The sequence below is a fragment of the Magnolia sinica genome, chromosome 7 (genome assembly GCF_029962835.1).
Source record: "Magnolia sinica isolate HGM2019 chromosome 7, MsV1, whole genome shotgun sequence".
Classification (NCBI taxonomy): domain Eukaryota; kingdom Viridiplantae; phylum Streptophyta; class Magnoliopsida; order Magnoliales; family Magnoliaceae; genus Magnolia; species Magnolia sinica.
This window is the reverse complement of record NC_080579.1, coordinates 86,179,201-86,197,719: the sequence shown is the minus strand read 5'-3', so window position 1 is coordinate 86,197,719 and position 18,519 is coordinate 86,179,201. Positions and strand designations below refer to the sequence as shown.

Here is an 18,519-nt window from a genome sequence, read left to right as displayed (position 1 = left end):
AGTTATCCAACTCCTTCCCAAGTTCCATGGACTTGAATCTGAAAGTCCATATTTACATTTGAAAGAGTTCGATGAAATTATAGCTACATTATGTTTTCCTAATGTATCTGAGGATACAATTAGGCTGAAACTCTTTCCTTTTTCCTTAAAAGAGAAAGCTAAGACGTGGTTACATTCACTGCGTCCTAGATCCATTGGCACATGGAACGATATGCAGAGGGAATTCATAAAAAAATTCTTCCCACATCATAAAACGATTACCCTCAGAAAAGCGATCATGAACTTTGCCCAAAAGGAAGATGAAACATTCTTTCAATGTTGGGAAAGGTTCAAAGATTTGGTCAGTTCATGCCCACAACACGGATTTGAAACGTGGCGCATTACAAATTTTTTCTATGATGGACTGACATCTTCCATGCGCCAAATGGTCGAGACAATGTGTAATGGAGAGTTCATTAATAAAGACATCGACGAGGTATGGGACTACCTCGATAGTTTGTCTGAAAAAACACAATCTTGGGACTATTACCCAAAGTCGAACACCACGTCTAGGCCGACTCAATTAAAGGAGAAAGGTGGATTATATCTCTTGAAAGAAGAGGATGATCTCAAGTGTAAAGTGACTACGCTCATAAGGAAAGTTGAGGCCATGGAAGGAAAGAAGGATAAGGTCAATGAAATTGTTTGCGGCATCTGTGATTGCAATATTCACACAACTGAAAACTGTCCTACAATACCTGCCTTTCGAGGAGTGTTGAATGAACAAGCCAATGCCGTAAATAACTATCAAAGACCTTTTACTGGACCTAACTCCAACACATACAATCCTGGCTGGAAAAATCATCCAAACTTTAGTTGGAGGAATGGACAAACGGCGACTCCTCCAGGTTTCTTCAATCAAAATCCAAATCAAGTGAAACCTCAAGAGGAACCGGTTCAAAATCCCATACAAGAGCTGGCTCAGGCAATGCATGGAATTACAGATTTTATGCAAAAGATAGATTCTCGTATGACGGTTATAGAAAAGGGGATGCTTCCTGCACAACCTATCCCCAATCCTAAACCGCAATACGAGAATAATGATCCCAGCTCTTCAAATCAGATGGGGCATGCTAAATCCATCACCACTCTTAGGAGTGGGAAGATCATTGATAAAACTCTTCCGGTTAGGCCCGAAAAGCCTCAAGAACCAGAAGAGGACAACAATGATGGATCCACTGATGCCCCACAAAAAGTGGAACCGGAACTTCTAGAGAAGCCAGTTGCTCCATTCCCCCAACGGTTGGTTTCACCAAAACCTCTCTCTAACTCTCAGGATATCCTAGAGGTGTTGAAACAGGTGAAAGTCAACATTCCTCTACTTGATGTCATGAAACAGATACCTTCATATGCCAAATTCCTAAAAGACTTATGCACGACCAAGCGACGGAAAATTATTCAAAAGAAAATCTTCTTGACTGAGAAAGTGAGTGCCATCCTGAAGCAAGACGTGCCGCAGAAATTCAAGGATCCCGGTAGCCCAACCATATCATGTGTAATCGGGAACCATCGAATTGATCACGCACTTCTTGACTTAGGAGCGAGCGTCAATCTGATTCCCTACTCGGTATACAAACAGTTAGGTTTGGGAGAATTAAAACCCACCCTAACCACACTACAACTTGCTGATCGCTCTGTTCGTGTACCAAGAGGGATAATTGAGGATGTGTTAGTCCAAGTTGATAGATTTTACTACCCTGTAGACTTTATCATCCTGGACACCGAACCCATCAATAACATGAGCACTCAGATTCCCGTCATTCTTGGTCGCCCATTCCTTGCTACGTCAAATGCAATTATCAATTGTAGGAATGGTATCATGACTATGTCTTTTGGAAATTTGACATTGGAGTCAAACATTTTTTTCAATAACGGCAGCAACTCAGAGGATGATGACGATTTCCACGACATTAACATGATTGACTCTTTCGTGGAAGATACGACACCTCTGACCTTATCCTCCGACCATCTAGAGACGTGCCTGGCCCACTCCCATGATTTTGATGATGACATGATTAGGGAGACGTGCGCCTTGCTTGATACTGTACTTGAAGTTAACCGATGGAGGCCACAATTTGAAGAATTACCACAAACCGATGTAGTGCCTCTACCGTCTAACCTCAAGCCGCCGAAGCTTGACCTAAAACCTTTGCCCTCCGATTTGAAATATGCCTATTTAGGTCAAGATGAGACATACCCGGTGGTGATCTCTGCCCACCTGGAGAAAGAACAGGAGAGTATGCTTATATCTACTCTCATTGAGCATAAAGGAGCCCTAGGATGGACGATAGCGGACCTCAAGGGAATCGATCCCTCGATTTGTACTCACCGCATATATCTTGAGGATAATGTAAAAACCGCTCGGCAACCACAACGTAGACTAAATCCCAACATGAAGGAAGTGGTTAAGGCCGAGGTTCTTAAACTATTAGATGTGGGTATTATATACCCTATATCTGATAGTCAATGGGTGAGTCCAACTCAAGTGGTCCCTAAGAAGTCCTAATCACCATCGTAGCCAATGCTAATAATGAACTCGTGCCAACTAGAGTCACTCTGGTTGGAGAATGTGCATTGACTACGGGAAGTTGAATACCGTCACGAGGAAAGACCACTTTCCTTTACCATTCATTGATCGGATCCTGGAAAGGTTAGCTGGTCATTCCTATTACAGTTTCCTTGACGGGTATTCAGGCTACAACGAGATAGAGATAGCCCCGAAGACCAGGAAAAGACCACATTTACATGTCCCTACGGCACCTTTGCCTATCGAAGGATGCCATTCGGACTATGTAATGCCCCTGCCACCTTTCAGCGATGTATGCTTAGTATTTTTTCTGACATGGTGGGGCAATATCTAGAGGTCTTCATGGACGACTTCTCTGTTTATGGTCCATCTTTCAGCAAGTGCTTGGAAAGTCTTAAATGTGTGCTGAAAAGATGTGAAGAAAAGAACCTGGTACTTAATTGGGAGAAGTGCCATTTCATGGTTCAGAAGGGAATTGTCCTCGGGCATATCATCTCGTCCAAAGGAATCGAGGTAGATAAGGCAAAAATCGATCTTATCTCTAACCTACCTCCACCCAAGAACATCAGAGACGTGCGATCTTTCTTAGGACACGCAGATTTTACAGAGATTCATAAAGGACTTTAGTCTTCTCTCGCGCCTTTATGTAATCTTCTTCAAAAGGATGCTCCGTGCGAGTAGATTGAGCAATGCCGGGAAGCTTTCACCAAGCTTAAGGGCACGTTAACCACCGCACCTATCATGCGGCCACCCGATTGAGCCTCCCTTTTGAACTTATGTGCGACGCTTCCGATTATGCTCTTGGGGCGGTCCTACGAGAAAAGATAAGAAGCCCTACGTCATTCATTACGCGAGTAGAACTCTAAATCCGCCCAAGTGAACTACTCGACTACGGAAAAGGAACTCTTAGCCGTAGTGTTCGCCTGACAAATTTAGGTCCTACTTGATCGGATCCAAGATCATTATCTATACAGATCATGCGGCACTTAAGTATCTTCTTTCTAAGAATGATTCTAAGCCCCGCTGATACGATGGATCCTTCTACTCCAAGAATTTGATTTGGAAATTAAAGATAAAAAGGGAGTAGAGAACGTAGTGGCCGATCACCTTTCTCGCCTTAATACCTCGATTCCCTTGAGACAACACATATCAATGACATGTTCCCTGATGAACAATTGTTCAGAGTCTCCCATTCACCTTGGTTCGCTGATATTGCTAATTATCTTGCCACAGGTTCCATACCGACATAGTGGACTACGCAAGATAAGAAGAAATTTTTCACTAAGGTACTTAACTTTTTCTGGATGATCCTTACTTATTTAAATATTGCCCAGACCAAATTCTAAGGAGATGTGTACCGGACGATGAGCATCAGAGCGTCATCTTTTGTCACTCTCAGGCTGTGGTGGTCACTTTTCGCTAAAAAGACCACGGCCAAGATTCTGCAGTGTGGCTTTTATCAGCCCACTATGTTTAGGGATACTCATGAGTTTTGCAAAGCTTGTAAGCGATGTCAAAAATTGGGAGCATTGTCCGTCGAAATATGATGCCTTTGAATCCCATCCTTATCATTGAAGCATTTGATTCTTTGGGGCATCGATTTCATGGGACCATTCCCCAATCGTTTGGAAATCAGTATATTTTGCTCGCTGGATTATGTCACTAAATGGGTTGAAGCGATTCCGTGTCGAAAGAATGACCATCGCACGGTCATTAAATTCCTGAAAGAGAACATCCTTTCTCGATTCAACGCCTCGAGCCATCATTAGTGATGGGGGCTCACACTTTTGTAATAGACCATTCGAGAGCTTAATGAAGAAATACGGTATCTCTCATAAGATGAGCACCCCATACCATCTATAAACAAGTGGACACGCCGAGATTTCTACTAGGGAGATGACACACATTCTGGAGAAAACGGTTAACCCTGATCGTAAGGATTGGTCAATCCGATTGATCGATGCCTTATGGGCATACCGTACTGCCTTTAAAACTCCTATTGGAATGTCTCCCTTTAGACTTGTCTATGGGAAAGCTTGTCACTTGCCTGTGGAGCTGGAACATAAAGCGTACTGGGCGATCAAAAATCTTAATTTCAATCTAGACAACGCTGGCTCGCTACGCAAACTTCAACTAAATGAACTTGAAGAAATCCGGAACGACGCATACGAGAATTCGAGAATTTACAAGGACAGGATGAAGGCGTTTCATGATCAACATATTCTACGAAAATCATTCACGCCAGGCCAGAAAGTCCTTTTGTATAATTCTCGATTACATCTTTTTCCGGGTAAGCTTCGATCTCGTTGGACCGGCCCTTACATTGTTGTTACTGCTTATCCTCATGGGGCCGTCGAGATAAGAGATCCCGACAATGGCAAGGAGTTTAAAGTGAATGGACATCGTTTAAAGCCATTTGTCGAGAAATTTGATTCAGAGGACATGTCCATGCCTCTGACTGATCCTGTTTACCAGGACTGATCTCCTAGTCTGATGGAGGTATAGGTAGGTTTATCGCTTTCATAGGATTATGGTAGTTGCTTTTGTCTGGCTGAAGACGGTAAACTTAGCGCTCCTGGGAGGCAACCCAGCTTTTCAACTTATTTCATTTTCCTAGCAAGTTCAATGTTTGTGGGTAACATTACTGCAAACCCTCACGAGACTACAACTCGTCCACTAGGTGTAACCTAGGGGTTTAAAGGCTTGTTGCATGCGCTAAATGCAATCGAGAGCACCTGCGAAAGTGGTATAGGTAGGATTTTATTTTTATGTTACCTTCTCTCTCGTGCTGACCGGATTCCATGCTGCGATCTCTTGAAAAGTCTCTCACGATTCGTCATCCAGGTACTATCTTCCCTTCACTCTTTCTTTACTTTTGTTGTCCTATGCGCATTCCATACTCTTATCCTTTACATTGAGGACAATGTAGCTTTTAAGATGGGGGTGGGAGATTAGGTTACTTGAGCAAAAATTGTGAAAATTTTTAAATTTTTTCTGGACTTTCTAGTGAATTCAAAGTGATTGGACGACCATCTTTGATTTAGAATTACAAGATATGGAATATTGGTGATTTACTGCTCTTGGATTCAGTTGCTCGTTAGATTTCACAGTTAAGTTTAATTATTAATCCATGATTAGAAGTTGTAAACATTGATTGAGTCATGATTTCACATGTCACATCTCGCTTACACATTAAGATTTCAGTTTGAAACTGAAGGGTTAATTTGGTGATCAGTAAGCATAGAAGGAACCAACTGGAACAATTGCCCGTCAAGATCAATTAAAAGGAAGAGATACCGTTGACAAAGGATAGGCAAAGAATCTTCACTATAGGTTTGCTCCCTATAAGTGTGGACTTCATTCCCCTTCTTGGTTATTAGTCTTTAAAAAAAAAAAAAAAAAAAAACTGAAGGAATGGAAAGATGATCTTTGAGGCAAGCTTTGGTTATTATGAATTCTCTTGTTGATTACCAACGATATCCTGAAATAAAGAATTGAATATTAATGTTGAAAGTTGGGATTACACTTTACATCTGTGGAACTCAATGTTTAGGATTATTTCTAATTAAGGGACTAATACTTTGAATGAAGTTTATCGTGTGCTTGAGTCTAGGAGAGAGTAAGGCCCAACATTCATGAATTGTTGAATTCTGAATATCTAGATTGTTTTCCAAAATCACTCGAGTTCATAGAAATTTTCCTGTAATTATCAACTTATTTTTCGCATACTTTGCTCGGGACTAGCAAAATGCTGGTTGGGGGTTGTGTTGAGGGTCAAATATTGCATATCAGACCCATTTATTGCATAAATTTACAAGCATGACACCGTTTAATAGCCTAATTTAATTGAATTTGTGATGTAGGGCGTCTTCATGAGCTTGGACTGGGAAAGGACACTAAAAAGCATGGATTTACCGATCTGATGACACTAAAGCAGGGGACGGACTCCAGAAGACCAAGAGCGACGAAATTATACACCAGGGGTCCGCGGAAATCGAGGAATCGAAGCTCAAGTGGCCTGAAAAGTGTCCAAAATGCAAGATCATAGGGTTCCCACCATCTGATCAGTTCGAAACTTCACACGTGGCTTGAGGACCATAAATAAACCGTACACGTAAAATTTTAGCCCCTGGATCACTGTGGAAGTGGCCCAATGAGCAGATCAGCCCTTTAATCAGTCTGTGGGGCCCGCCTGATATCCGGATATGCTTCAAAATTGTTCTACACGGTTTAAACCACGTGTCAAAGCGGATGGACGGAGCAGATTTCTCACGATCATCACAGTGGACTCTATATACACAGCGCATGTACAGAGTGCACCGCTGCCCGCGCCGCACCGGACGGTCAGCCCGGTCAAAGACGGGCTGACCCGTCTTCTTCTTCCGCAGCAACAGCGGACGGACGCTGTCCGTCCGTTTTCCAGCAGTGGGCCCCAATCAGCGCTTATTACGAAGATCTGGACCGTCCATTGTGACGAGAGGTTGGGGTAGACCCTCGCCTAGGTGGCGGAATCTCAGAAGATAATGGAGAGTGGATTTCAACTGTTAAAATGGATGATTAACGGTGGAGCGAAAGAATCAGTGGGCCACACGGAATTCAATATGAAACCAGTCAAATCTTACTGGTTTTTCGACGCGAATCGAATGGTCGGAGTGGATTCTACACACGGCACCAACCAGAGGCTCGCCGCCTTCACAGCGCCCGACCGCGCACGCTCTGCTGCGTAACAGAGGCTGCGGACGATCTTAGTGGGCCATCATCACGGACCAAATCATCAATCCGGTCCGTCCATCATGTAGAGGGACTCAATGTTGTCAGAACCATGCTGACCGTTTTCAGCCATGCACGCATACGTGGCCGCTACAACGATCACAAAAGGACCGTTCGAATATCATTACAACAGGAATTCTTCCATGGGCAGCATCAATAGAGGGTCAAAACAGACCATGATCGGTCGAAATTCTGAGGAGAAGCTGTTGGACGGCACGGATCTCTCAAATGATAGATAAAGTGGGCCCCACCAAACGTTCTGACGCAGAAAATCTCTCTGCTGCGTAATTCAGAGCCCAATCCTATCACCAAACGTTCTTTCGCAGTAGAGTCCTGCCAGGACTCCACAGCAAGGGATGAGAAGAAAGATAAAAGGAGGGAGGAGGGTTCGTGCAAAGGGGAGTTTTTGGTAGAGGGTGCATCCGAGAAGACGAGAGAAAAGGCAGGGCGAGTTTGTTTTTCTTCGTGAGAGGCAGCGTGAAAGGGAGGCAGTGGTTTTGGCTGCTGTTGCACGGGCTGTCCTGCTGATTCTTCCTTCTTATTCATTTTTTTTCCTTTTTATTTTTTTTATTATTTTGTTGTTTTTGTTAGCCCTTTCATGTGTGGCTAAACCTCTTAGCTAGGGCTAAGAGGTGAAGCCTGTAGCAAGATGGGAGAGTCTACTTTGTGCCTTTAATGCATAAACTGAATTTGATATATTTGATTATTCAAGGAATATTTTTCCTAGTCTTTTATGGTCTGTTGTGACTGAAATTACAATGGATTTGCAATGGCTTTGAATATCTCCTTTTCTTTTTTTATGTTTATGAAGTTAGGAAGCCCTGTTGTTTATCATGGCTCCATGGGCATGGTAGGATGACAGTACCCTTCCTGATCCTCATACATTGTTGATTGGTTGGTAATTAGTTTAATCCTGTTGTTGGCTTTGTCTCCTGGGCATGGTTAGATGATGGAATCCATTCTAATTCATATACCTTTCATCTCTTGAAAACCAGATCAAATAAGTTTGAATTCCATAATCCTTGATGCAGGCATAAGATCTCCCTGATCTCTACAGTTGGATCCTCTGAATCCCTAGTTTTCCTTCCTCTAAATTACTTAAAGTTTTAGATAATTCATTCCACAATTCCTAAATTCTATTTGTTTTAGATCGCATCTTAGTCTAGTTCTAGTTCTGCTTGATTTCAGATAACGTACAGGTATCAGTCCCTGTGGATTCGACCTCGGTCTTACCGAGTTTATTACTACATCACAACCCTGCACTTGGGGTGTGAACACGTGGGTTTTTTTCGCAAGAGTTTTTTCACATTAAAATTGGAGTGTTTGTGATTAGACTTGTTTGTGTGATTGAAATTCTTTGCTTGATTCATCTCAATGTGCTTCCACGGTGACCTTGTGTGAGGTATATAATGCAAAAGGACCTTGTCACATCAATTTAAAAAATAATGTAAAAAATAGAAATTCTAAAATCATGAATTATTTTTCTCTACTCCGGAAACAGCCATCAGCCAATCACAGCCTTGATTTTTCGCCCACGGCCATGTTCTTGTCACATCAATTTTAAAAATAATGTAAAAAATAGAAATTCTAAAATCACAAATTATTTTTCTCTACTCCGGAAACAGTCATCAGCCAATCACCGCCTTGATTTTTCACCCACGGCCATGTTATTTTTAGATGAGCTAATGGAATTTTCAAGGAGAATAAAAAAATCTAATTAGAAGAGTTTAAACTAAAAAATCAGAAGCCCTACCCAAAGCTTAGTTTAGGAGATTTTGTCAAATACAAATTTCAAGAACCTGTGTTGCTCGTTTGAAATGTTAAAATGGGAGAGTAATACACATAAAAGGGGAATGATCACACATGATTTGAACATTTGGTAATTAGTATACGTTCATGTGTGTGGGCCCCACACACGATCAGTATGTAGAATCCATATTGTGCACTGATGGCCTTACCGTCTCCTGCATAATCCCAAGAATCATCTTCAAAAAAAAATAAAAATAAAATAAAATAAATCAGGTGGGACACACGGACAGGGAGAAGTGTACAATCAAACCCAGAACCTATGTATGGTGTGGCCCACCTGTGTTTTAGAAATGCCCTGAGCTGGACGAGGATTCCGTGGGAACTTAGCGGTGTGTTGACGTGGCAAAGCACTGTGGGCCCCACCATGATGTATGTGTTATATCCGCACCATCCATCCATTTTACCAGATCATTTAATGGGATGAGACCAAAAATGAGGCAGATCCAAACCTCAAGTGGACCTCACCACAGAAAAGAGTGGGGACAATGATGCCCACCGGTGAAACCTTCCTAAGGCCCACCATGATGTGTATTTTCCATCCACCATGTTCATAAGGTCACACAGACCTGGATGAAGGGAAAACACAAATATCAGCATGATCCAAAACTTCTGTGGCCCCAGGAAGTTTTCAACCATGGGCATTCAATCCCCACTGTTTTCTGTGGTGTGGTCCATTTGAGCTTGGATCTGCCTCATTTTTTGGGCTCAAGCCCTAAAATGATCTAAAAAAATAGATGGACGGTGTGGATATAACACAGATCAAGATAGGGCCCACAGAACACATACATCATGCACAAGGCGATCCACTTCCCATATACAAAACACGGTGGACCCCACGTTTCATGTGGAAGTTTCTACGGTGGGCTTACCTCATTTAAGGATTGGGATGGATTTATATATATCCGCTGAGGGAGACGTTGCATCTACTGGACGGGTTGGATATCACTCACACATCATGGTGTGGCCCGGCCCACAAAGATAAAATGTGTATTGATTACCATAAGCTGGAATGTATGTGATCATTTCCCCACTTAAAATAGTAAGTTGGACATGATCACAATAAGCTACGTATCCAAAAGGATGTGGTTTTGATGGCATGTAACATGATCTTTTATGATGGCATGAATCATGATCTTTCCCATTACGTATACATTGCTAATGGGTGATATCCTGCACTCGAGGATGTCTGTTGTATATGACTAGTTTTTAGTTTGTGTAAGTGGGCCACATGATTAAGTGATCTAGACCATTCATTTAATGAACCACATCTATGATAGACGTACTTAAAAAATCAATCTGATGGGATGATTCTCGCCCTTCGATTGGTGTCTGTTGCTTGTCTAAGAGTGTTAGAATATCGCTTTCAAGAAAGGGATAGCATTAGGGGTGAGATTTTTCTAAAACTAAATTATGGGTGTTGTTAGAGAGATAATAATCCAGCTAATTCCACCTATTAATGAATGGCTTAGGATAATGATGATGTATTAGTTGATGTGGATTGATGTGTGCTTTGAGAGAGAGAGAGAGAGAGAGAGAGAGGAAACCTCACCAAGAAATTATATGACCCCAATGAAAATGGGTTTTATTGTCATCGGTAGATAAGTTCAACAGAGAGAGAGAGAGAGAGAGAGAGAGAGAGAGAGAGAGAGAGAGAGAGAGTTGTGGTGGAAATTAAGAATTTGAGGACTCCCATGATGCAAATGATGGGTATCACCTTTCCATGACTAGGAGATGAAGTTCATCTAATAAAGAATAGGGAGAGAGGGAGAGAGAGAGGGAGAGAGAGAGAGAGAGAGAGAGAGAGAGAGAGAGAGAGAGTAACATTGTTCTTACACCTGATAGGTGAAACTGAGAACCCAATCGTGTAATGAGAGTTTGGATAACCAATGCAAACAAACTATTTCAATCTCCTCTTTCTTTATTTATATATATAAAATACTCTTTCTCGATCCATCTCAATGCAATCGTGTTGACCACGCCACTGCATAGATTAAGATGAATCTACAAAGGCAAACTTCACTTGCATCTTACGCTAATGAATATGTTTCTCTTTTCCCTGCTCTGCAACGATTGGACTCTGATTTTCACATTGTTAGCTGAAAGGCTCATATGAAATTCATGTCTAAATGAATAAAAATCAGTAATTATGCCCTAATATACCTGATTGATTTAATAATCCTAAGCATTTATCTTTACATTTTTTTTACATTTTACATTACCTTTTCACATAAAAAACATGTGATGTAATGAAGGAAAATGTATTTTCGATAAAATGGAAGTTGAAGTCCAAATGGTTTCTCATTTGCTATATATGTATATTCCTTTGTTCTCCCTTCTTTTCCCAGTTTTATTTTTTATATTTTCATTATTCTATTTTCTCTATTTAAAAAATAGGGTAAAATAAGATTTTTCCTAGATCCAGTAAATTACTTTTTTTAAAAATAATATTTTTATAATATTATTACACAAGTCTAGGTAATTTATATAGCTGGGATCTCTCACTGAATGACTGGGGTTTTGCATTGACTCGCCTACTACGTTCCCACACATGTGCACTCATGCATGTTTGGTTCTCTGTTAACATATTAATGATGGTGCCACAGAATATAATTACAAAAGGAACTAAAGCATGAGAATTAGAAGAATATTAAAAACTAAGAACCTAAATATTTGACTTCATTTGAAGAAAATTAAATGGATGATGCCGGTCTAAGAGTTGAATAAATATGGTCAGTTGGCAATTGAACAAACCTGACTTAAAAAATATTTTATAAAAAATAAGTAATATTTTTAAAAATATTAAAATAATTAAACTAAAATCATTTTAATTTGAGCAAATTTTTAGAATTCATTAATATTAAAAGCTTGAACCAATTTTCCCTGTGAAAAATGCATTTCCCCTTTGAAAAAGATGGAATTACTTTAAATCGAATTGAAATTGTTGAAACCATGCTTGAATAGAACAATATACCTTTGCTTTCTCAGGCATTTTAATTAAGAGTAATCATCCAGTGGGCTGAGTGCATCCCTAGATGGCATCGACAAACCTTGTTGCTAAAATATTTGAGACATTAACAACAGCACACAATTGTATTTGGACGTGTTTGCATCCACATAACCAATCAGGAGCGTCCATTAAGTCTAGTCTCTTAACAATCCTACCTCATCTCCATCACAACTACTTTAGGGTGGTTAGTGTTCTTCATTGGCAACCCTAGAAAGGTTATAGGGATTGGATGATTCAACCTATATAATCAATGACTTGTAGAAATTGATGGCCAAGATTTGTTATTATTATTAAAGATAGGTACAATCACAGATGTTTAAGATCATCTGATTGCTATTCTCTTTCCATAGTAATAAAAGAATAGTGTCATCTACTGGACGGACTAGGCAGGTGATGTGAATGATGACTAGTCCAAATGCGACTGTGTGCATTAGCCCGCTGGATCCTTTGTCTCCAACTAAGAGTAATGATAGATTGGGCTGACCACATCCAAAACCTACCATGCACATTGCATTTGGACTATGCATCCAACAAATCAATCTGGACGGTCCATTAGGTTAAGTCCACTCTTCATAGGCAGCCCTGAAAAATTATAGTTATGATGAGCATAAATTCAAATGCAGGAATTTCTGAAATCTCATTTCAAAATTTTTGTTGGGATTCCCATCAACCCTCTCTGGACCGCTCGAGTATGTTGCACCAACTCCCACCATTCATTTTTAAAAACTAATTAAAAAAGAGCTTCTCCACCAAAGAAAAGGAGGGGAAAAAAATCTCTCTCATAATCAAAGTCTCTGTAAAAGAAATACATGCTTTTTTTTTTTCTATTTAAAGTGGTCCACTTACATCAGTTATGATTATTATCCTCTGTATTGAAATTTTGCATGTATTTTACAGGGTAGGAATGATGATCAGATCATACAACCAAGCTTACAGTGAAACACCTTTTCTTCCCACCAACTTGTCATATGTGTAGTACATCCAATTCATGTGATGGGAGGGGACCATCATGAAGATCACCAGGTGTCAAAATCAGAGCCATCCACTCATCAAGTCGGCTACACCATTGAGATCAATGGACAGACGATGATCTAAACCAATTTACAATTTGGCCCAAGTGATTTGGGTCACTCTGATTTTTGCACCAGGTGATCTTCATGTTGGGGTCCACCGTTTGCCTGGTACAGATGTCCTACACTTGTGACACGTCAGCAGTATCATGCATTGGTTGCATATGATCATTCCTTATTTATACGATTGCTATTTGAAAACCTCCACCTCTCAACCACTACATATATATTCATGATGAGTTTCCTTCAGTAAGCCCTTGATGATGGAAAAATGGGCCATGGTGGGACCCACATGAAAAATGAGACAAGCACCTTAATGCTACGACCAATGATAGCAAGCTCTCATATCTTTTTTTTTTCTTTTTTTTTTTAAAAAAAATCCTTTTTGTAAAAGGTATGAGATAAATATGAATCATAAAATAGAAAAATCATAAAAAAATAATAAAATGGGGTGCCATGAAAAATACAAGTAACGATATGTAATCATGGGTATGAGTCCAAACACGCCAATGTGTGTTACAACTCACATGTAGGCCTCGAGTTCATAGCTCTCATCATCTCTCTCTACCCCATGTGGGCCCCACATGCAACCCACTTGCCAATGCGGACCAGTTCATCGTGGGTCCCACAGCAGCCAGGTGGACCGTCCAGCCAGCTGGCTGATACGTAGAGGACGACATCTTCTCTATCTCAGAGAGCGTATGCGGTGTGGCCGGGAAACACCGAACTCGATAAAGCCGTGAAAGTGGGGCCCACCTTGACGTATTTTTTGTATATCCGGGCCGTCCATACGTTTTTTCAGATCATTTTAGAGGATTTGGTAAATAACGGAGCAGACCGAAATCTCAGGTGGGACACACCACAGGAAATAGTGGTGACTGAACATTCACCATTAAAATAATTCCTAGCACTGAATGTAATGTTTATTTTCCATCCAACCTGTTTATAATGTCAAAAATACCTTCATGAAGGGAAAAATACAAATATCAGTCTGATCCAAAACTTTTGTGGCCCACAAAAAGTTTTTTAATGGATGGCATTTAATCACCACTGTTTCCTGTAGTGTGGTCCACCTAATATTTGGTTCTTATTTTTGTTTTTATGCAATAAAATTACCTGGGAAAAAGGATGTGCGGCATGGATATACAATACATATATGAAGTCGGGCCCCACGGTTACGGCCGCACCGAAGCTGGTGTTTCCCCCGACGGACCTCACCAAATCCGCTCTCGTCTGTGAAGCTGACAGGCGTGTACATTTCAGCTAATGCACATGCAGCCACATCTGACACCTTGTCACACGGGTGAACTATTCAAGTCGTCCATCACGTGGACCTCTCCGTACAGATTCTACTGACAAAACAGAAAGATGGCCCACTTTGGTAGGTGTGCCATGATATTAGAAATAAATGGACGGATTAGAAAACTTTGGACGGTTTTCACAACCGTACATTCTTGGGACAGGGAATCTAATATAACGGTGCTCTTCTGATGAACGGCTTGGATACTGCACCTGTGTGACATGGTGGCATATGTGGTGGCGTTTGCATTGCTGACTTCCATACGGGTCTCTCTACATACACTCACACGTACTGACGTTGTATGTGCATGGTCCATCCGCAGGCCATGCATCACGTGGGCCCCACCCTATAGATGGTGGGTCACAGGTACAATGGTCCAGATTCATTGTACATTTGCGTGACGAGTGTACCTTTCGTATATATCAACGTCATCTGAACAATTGTTCACGTGATGGACGGCTCAGATGTCTAATATCTGCGTGGATAGGTGTTTGAGAACTCGTGACTCTCATGTTGAGTTGATTCTCTCTTATCTCGTGTGTATATCTGCTTTATACATGGGGTTATCTGATATTCTGGAATATGATGGTTGATACTCAGGCGTTCCGAAATCTTATTCGTGTCATATATAACTCAACCTAAACCGTCAGAATGGTGAGACAAAATGTAAACAGCCTAGAAAATATATTGATTTAGGGATACTAACCTCTTATTAAAGAGAATTTAGTCGTTCAATTCGGACCGTTCAGTTCTTTCATCATGACCACCCATTAGATATCACTAATCATCCAGTTAGTTAAAAAATAAAATCACTGTAATTGTTGGTTTAAGAGATATTGTGATCCCCCTTTGGACGGTTTTATGTATTTAATTTCTGGGTGACTGCATATCAGGCAACACACTCTTTCAGAGTATCAAAGTTCAGTGCCCTACACCATTGTTTTAGAGTCCTTTCTTTAGATCCTTCAAGCTCATCCATTTTGTCAACGACATCTTTTTTTTAGTTCTTTTGGGTAATGATATTTGAGAAGAGTGTATGGGAAACGTTCCGTACACTTAGCTGCATTTGAACTCGTTTGCATCCAAATTACCCATCTGGACCGGCTATTAGGTCCACCTCCACTCTTCATAGGTTGCCTTTAAAAAATTAAAATGATTAGATGATCGAAACCGTCCATTCCTCAGTATGAATAAATGTACGGACAAGATTGTTCATGGAAGATAGATCTAACATCAGATATTTCCAACCATCCAATTGCTGTGATTTTTGTAGCACAGTGAAATAATAGTGAGATGGACTTGTTGGACGGTCCAGATAGGAAATGTGAATGTCATCTGGTCCAAATGTAGGTTGGTGGAGATAAAAGATAGTTTCTCAGCATGCATTTTTCGTGGGCTTGATAATCCCACACGCATCAATACTCCACCCTCTTTGGATGTCACTCCACATGTGCGAGCATGACACGTTAACAAAGCGGGTCCATGCATAAAGATAAGAGATCATGGGCTTTATAAAAGAAAGATTTCTGATAAAAATTATAAAATTAATATTAATGATGAAAGTCTATTTAAATAATAATAATCTCATGTATTAGGTATTAGTTATATGAGTCCTAAAATTTAAAATTTTTAACTTTTTTCAAATAATAAGAATTTATAAAATAATAAATTTATTAGCTACATAACTCCTAAATTTTAAATTTTAAATTTTTTTCAAATAATAAATATTTTTAAATATAAATTTATTAGTTATTTAAGTCCTAAATTTTAAATTTGTAATTTTTTCAAATAGTAAACATTTATAAAATAATAAATTTATTAGTTTTATTAGTCTTGAATTTCAAAATTTTAATTCTTTTCAAATAATAAATATTTATGAAATAATAAACTTATTAATTTCATAAACTTATTAAAAATAGTAAATAACTTTTAAACTAATTCAAACTCTTTCACACATTTTAAAATAATCTTATTTTGAAATATTATTGAAAGGCTAATACACCAATAATATGATATATTAGAGGCCTGAATTGGATAACCGATCATAAAATTATGACAATCCAAAGTTATAATATGAATTAGAATTTTGAATAAAACTTCTCTAGCTTGATTTTTTTTTATATATTTTTTAATCCTAGCCGTTCATTTAATTAGTATATTGGATCCAAGCCGACCATAAGGTTGGCACTCATGCGTTGTCCTATCCAACGAATAAGACGTGTATTTTCATCGGTTTGGATGCATTTTTATAAAACGAAAGGACGGCTAGCAATATCTTCACTAACTTTTTTAGCGGCCCATTTGGTTCGGACACTATGGCCCACCTGATACATGGCGAGAGATGTGATTTTGGTCCAGGGCAGGTACACTTGTAGGGCCCACATGATATACAGCAGGGATATTACTCGGTAATGAGTCTAAACGAGAGTGAGGTGGGCCCAGGTTTCGGCAATCTAGACGGTCCATCTAGTGCGGGCCATCATGATCGTCCTTTCCCTAGAGATCTGCTCCATTGGATAACATGTCACGTAATGATGGCCCACCAAATGAATGGTGCCCATTCAAGTAGAAATGACTAATTTCGTCATTATCTAATGAAAGAAGGGTAGTTTAGTAATTATGTGAAGAAAAGAACCTGACCAAGGTCTTATTCTCTGACCGTAGGATAGAGAAGATGAATCTGGCCACTTCTGAATGGATAAACGACTAGAAATCCATCTCTCGCTTTCGCTGATGTGGCAGAAGGATACAGGAGTTGCCACGTCAGCATGGAGAAAGCTGGTGCGTGACAGGTTCTGACACGTGGCTGGCCGTGCTGATGGGGCCCACACAGGAGGACAACGACCAAACCTCTGCTTTTCTTTTATAACCTGGAAAACGGCAAACATCCGAAAGTATCTGATCCCACCATTTCCTTTTTCTTTATTAAATTTATTTATTTTATTTTTTATTTTAAAAAAGAAAGGGTATTGCCTTTGTCGTGACACGGCTGCATTGACTAAAGTATCCTTTTGTTCAGGGAATTGATATCTACGCCCACCTTAGTTGATAATACACCCTCTTTCTTCATGTTTAATAACTGCATTCTTTAAAAAATAAATGCAAAACATTTTGTTTGGTTGATATACTAATTTTAATAAAAAGCTGAAATTGGTTCTGAAATTTGTTGAAAGTTTTATAAATATGACTTTCGGAATCCAAGGTTTTTCTTACGGTTTTAAAGAGTAGAGCATTGATAGGAATCTCCATCGCTAAGTCTTTTCTTTACTTTAGAATATATATATGGAAAATGGTACTATAAGGTCACACCATGATGTGTGTTGAACATCAGCAATGTGGATTTAATGGTTCCCCTTTAGGTTATGGGATATCCCAAAAATCAGCTATACGCAAAACTCAGGTTAGCCATACCATCTAAAACTATATGAAGACATGTCTAAAACATATCAAAGCACTTGGTGGGGCCACCTAAGTTTTGGATGTGGCTCAAACTTGGTTTGACCCCTCATCCAGGTGGGACACACACAATGGATGGGCTGGATTTGTGAACTACATCTCGGTGGGCCCAATAAATAATTATGAATGTTTTAATGGGAGGGTAACCCCTCTCTAACTATTGTGTGGTGTGACCCACTAGCTGTGGGGGTATTGTCGAGTCTTTGGCGAGTTGACTCAGCTGAGTTCAAGCTCATGGCTGATCCTAGTTCACACGATTCGGCCCATCCTTGCAGCTGTTGGTCTGTGGCATTCGAGTTAGTGCCAAGTCACAACTGCGCTTGAGTTTAGGTTAGAATTGAGTCGAGCTATTAAGGCAACCAAGTCAAGTCGTTGTGGGTAAGTTAACTAGATGACCCTTTGTTTACTAATTTTGATATGGACTTAGATCTGATTCTAATTATTTTTCCACGGCATCCTATTTCACATCGAGACATGATCAAGTGAAGATTGTGTTGTGTTGAACTGATCAAATCAATTGAACTTAAGTTGAATTAGATTG

At 39.9% G+C, this 18,519-nt stretch overlaps 1 non-coding gene across 1 annotated transcript; it reads right to left on the bottom strand.

The window, feature by feature from the left end:
- Positions 1 to 259: 259 nt before the first annotated feature.
- Positions 260 to 366, bottom strand: LOC131252464 (small nucleolar RNA R71). The gene has a single exon (XR_009174483.1). It is a non-coding gene; the product is annotated as a small nucleolar RNA R71 (small nucleolar RNA).
- Positions 367 to 18,519: the final 18,153 nt, after the last annotated feature.